Source organism: Elephantulus edwardii, unplaced genomic scaffold (genome assembly GCF_000299155.1).
Source record: "Elephantulus edwardii isolate Elephantulus edwardi_28Jun2011 unplaced genomic scaffold, EleEdw1.0 scaffold00055, whole genome shotgun sequence".
Classification (NCBI taxonomy): Eukaryota; Metazoa; Chordata; class Mammalia; order Macroscelidea; family Macroscelididae; genus Elephantulus; species Elephantulus edwardii.
This window is the reverse complement of record NW_006399805.1, coordinates 11,894,256-11,898,807: the sequence shown is the minus strand read 5'-3', so window position 1 is coordinate 11,898,807 and position 4,552 is coordinate 11,894,256.

Below are 4,552 nucleotides of genomic sequence, written 5' to 3'. Positions count from 1 at the left end.
CTGTGTTGTGTGGTATTGTGCTGTGTTGTGCTGTGTTGTGTTGTGTTATGCTGTGCTGTGTTGTGTTGTTCTGTGTTGTGTGGTGTTGTGCTGTGTTGTGTTGTGCTGTGTTGTGTTGTTCTGTGTTGTGTGGTATTGTGCTGTGTTGTGTTGTGTTATGCTGTGTTGTGTACCATCGCGTCGCAGCTGGCCCATAGCTGCCCCCCCGGCGTGTTTTCAGAGGCAGCCGACCATGCAGGAGGAGACTGCTCATCTTTCTCCCACAAACTGCATTTCTCTTTGATAAATACAGAAGTCATAATTTGCCGCGTGCTAATCTCGTCAGGTTTTTCTTTTGTGTGATAGGTCAGAATGCGTGTCAGGTAGAGTTGGGATCAGGTGGTGAGGGCACTGCATGGACTCAGCAGGCAGGTTCACCACCTTTCTGGAACCTGTGGACAGTGTATGGGGTTGCGGACCAAACCTGTCCCCATGGTGAAGGCTTCCGAAGAAATGGGGAAGTTCTGAGTAAACGCTCCTGGCACCACCTACAGATGAATCAGGGCTTCAGACAAGGGCCAGGAGTCCTTGGCTGGCCCAGCTGGAGAAAGGCTTGGCTACAAGTGAAAGGTTGGTAGTTCAAACCTACGCAGAGGCTCCTTGAAAAAAGGCCAAGTCAGGGCCCTGAAGGCCCTGAGCAGCAGTGCGGTGTGTCACTTGGAGCCGACTCGGCAAAAACCAGGAGGGAACTCGAGAAGTCCAACGTTCCCTTCAGTCTCACCTTGGAGGATGCTGATGTCACCTCCGGGGAAAGTGAGTGTGCATGCCCAGACACACACACACACACACACACACACACACACACATACACACACACACACAGCCTGCAGGGAGGACCACCCATGGGACAGAGGGGACACACACACACACACACAGCCTGCAGGGAGGACCACCCATGTGGCAGAGCTGCTGTCACCCTCAAGGGAGTGCCCGGGTGGACCTTTCATCCTGGCCCAGCTGAGCGAGTTCAAACAGACGCTGAGGCTGGCAGACAAGGAAGAGCCACGTGTGCCACCAGGGAGCTGTCACCTTCACCTTCACCTCCACCTCCACCTTCCCCTTCCCTTTCACCCAGGCTGCTTACAGGATAAAAACCAAAGCAAAGCCCTCTCTTCACGTCCTACTGTGTCTTCACCGCCATGACTCCAGCTCCAGCAACCCCCTAAGAACGGCTCCACAGGGTTACCAAGGCGTCCATCTTTATGGAAGCGGACTAGCACATCTGTCCTGTGCAAAATGGTTAGTGAGTTTGAACCAACAACCTTTTGGTGAGCAGCCTTCGGCCACCAGGCACCACGGCTCTTGACTCATGGATGTTGCTGTCAGGTTCGACTGAGGCAGCTCCCGGTCCTGATAACCCCAAGCTCCTGGTCCTGCCTGGTGCTCACAGCCTCAGTTGTGCTCACGTCCCTGCTGCGGTCAAACACTGAGTACCTCACTGAGCGTCTTCCTCTCCTTCACTGGCCCCGTTTAACCACGCATGATGTCCTTCTCCTGGACTTGTCTCTCCTGATAGCCTGTGCTAAGTATCCAAGACAAAGGCACTCCCTCCCTGCTTCTAAGCAGCAGTCTGGTTGCATTTCTTCCAACGTGGATTCACACTGGGCACATCTTCGGCCAGAGAGCTGTTTGTTGTTGTAAAGAGCAATGATGTCACTTTAAATACTCAGGTGTGCCTGGCCTACCCCATGGTATTTTCAGTTGCTTTGTATGTACGTGAAAGTTGGATGATGAGTTGTCAGGTTGGCATGGAAGAGGACTGTCAAGAGAATGAATAAGTCTGGCTTAGAAGAAATTTAGTGACTATCTGGATAGAATGCAAGCTGCAGGCCACATCACCCAACCTCTAAATGGCTTCATAGGAAGACACACTTGACATCAGGACGGAGCAGGCCAGGAACTGTTCAGAGGCACGTGGCCCTTAGGAAGCCGTGTCAAGAACAGAGAATGACAGGAGATTACGATGTCATGTGCTACATAAGCCCCGAGGCCTTCCTCAAAACCGCCCTGTCAGTCAGGACATAGATGCATTATGGGAGCTTTACAAAGAAGCAACTACAAACACACTGACTCCCAATACCTACAACTCGACGCAGGCATGGAGGACTAAGGGGCACCTTAGCAGCATCCCAGTGCGTTTTTGTTGTGAGAAACAGCAAAACTGGGGAGGGGGGCAGGACATGCATTGCAAGGAATATCTACTGTGCCACATGGACCCTTCTAGAAGATGAGGAATGGAAACCGTGCAAGTGGCACTGCTGCTCGTGGCTGCAGTGGGGCATGAATCTTAATGACAGCATGACGCTGGCCTCTCTCCAGGTGCAGGAAAAGAGCAAAAGCAATTAGGAAACGTGTTCAAGCCACTTGGCTTTGGCCTTGGAGCAGAAGCACCTAGAAGGAATGGAATGGAGACACTGCATGCAATATGCAGCCCCCGGGAGTCCTTCAGAGACTTTCCCAAGAATAAAGATATTCATTTAAAAAAAGTGGCTGGGGAGCTTCCAGGCACCTTGGCTTGTTCATTTGATGTATGAGGATTTCTTTCAGATGCAGAAAACTGAAGGTCAGAATAAAATTGTTCTGACTTTAAGAAGTTAGGTCAGTTCTTGCTTAATTTTAAAAAAAAAACCAAAAAACAACAACCCAAATAGAAGCATAGATTCATTTAAGTCTCCTCCCTAAAGACACAAACACAATCTGAGATTATCTCTATCACAAACAAGAATGAAAACAAGGAAAGAGCAAACTTCATGAGGATCTGGAAAGAATCGCTGTCAAAGAATTTATCCACTGCCAGTTCTCAAGAAGCAGGTTTCAAAGGCAGCAGTTTAAGTGACAAGATTGCAACTACAGCCCAGAATACTAACCAGATTGGACCTGGAGCCTGGTTTCCATAGATGCTGTCAGTGGCGGTGGGCAAGGTGTCCTCCTGATTCAGCCGGAAGAGCAGCTGGGAGAGGCCCAGCCCAGCCCTGGCCAGCGACAAGGCGACAAGGCGTCTGCCCCTCCCTGGCCGGCCAGAGGTTAGATACCTGCTGTGGCCCGAGGAAGGAGTCGGTCAGTGGTTAGCAATCCTTCCACTCATGGAAAGGCAGACAAGGTATCACAGCTTAGCACAACCAGGAGAAAGTCAACTTCCAGACGTGCAGACGTTTCCACGACGGAGCCACAGACACAGTAACAATGTGGACGGGGAAATGGCAGGTGGGAAACGCACATGGCCACACAACGGCTTCCTAAAGAAATCCTGCTGGCCAACCAGCACGTGCTTGCCTGCTCACTGAAGGTTAACGGTTTCCACCCCAAACCCAAATCAAACCAAAACCACTGTCGTCAAGTGGCCTCACTCCTAGTGACCCTTCAGACAGAGCACAACTGCCCCCCCACGGTTTCCAAATTGGCATCTGCATGGGTGCAGACTGCGTCCCCCTCCTCCTTCAGAGGGCCTGATGGATTCGAACAACCAACTTTGGGCTGACAGCCAAGCGCTTTAACCATGGTGTCACAGAGCTCCTTCCCATAAAGGTTTTGGGTTTTGTTTTTTTTTGGTTTTTTTAAAAAAGAGAATGGCATCTACTATCGTCAAGTCAATTTCAACTCAACCCTTCATGGCGTTTCTGGGCTGTGCAAATCTTAATGGGAGGCGAGTAGGGCTCTCTCTTCAGAAAAGAGGTGGCTCGGACATCAGTCTTTCCGAACCATCGACCTTCCCGTCAGCAGGGCAGCATGCTACCCATCTCACCACAGACTTCAGGGGCGGCGGGCGGGGAGATCAACGCTGTCACATGGAATCAACTCTACAGCATGAAACAACAACACACCTGTCTTCATCTCAGCCCCTTTTCTGGACAGCTCATTTTGATTCTATTTCATACTGAAGAATAGGACAGGCTGACATAGATGTTAGATTCACAACCCTGATACATTATATCAAAGCTTGCTTCCTGAAACTGGCAAAAATGGATGACTTTTACAATCTTTATCTCTCATAGTTAACTTATTTATGTTGTAAACAAATAAATCATTTGTTATAAGCTACGTATTTATAAGTTGTAATGATGAACAGTTTATTAAAAAATGAAAAGTATAAGATTAAAACTCTAAAGCTTTTAAAAATTAACTGTACCAGAGTTAAAACGCAAAAACTATGCTTTTGTGAGTAAAGCCACTTGACACTCCTTCTGTAATTCATCAATGTTAAGTAAAGGTCTAAAAATCAAGCAAATAAGTCAAGTCAGCTTCAAGAAAGACAATCCAGGCAAGGCCCAGCCCGGCTCAACGAGCTGCCCTCAGCTCAGTTCTGGTCCCAGGAGCGGAACTGCCCTAGGGATTTCCAAGACCATTGAGATTGAGGTTAGCAGCCATGACCACAGCACTGCCAGCCCCCCACCCCCTGCAGCGACAAAGGCACTAACATTAACTATCGAGGAGCCAGGCACTCTGGTGGCCGAGGGGTAAGGGGCTGAACTGCCAGCCTGGAGTGGAACCTCCCTGAAGACAGAAGATGGCAATC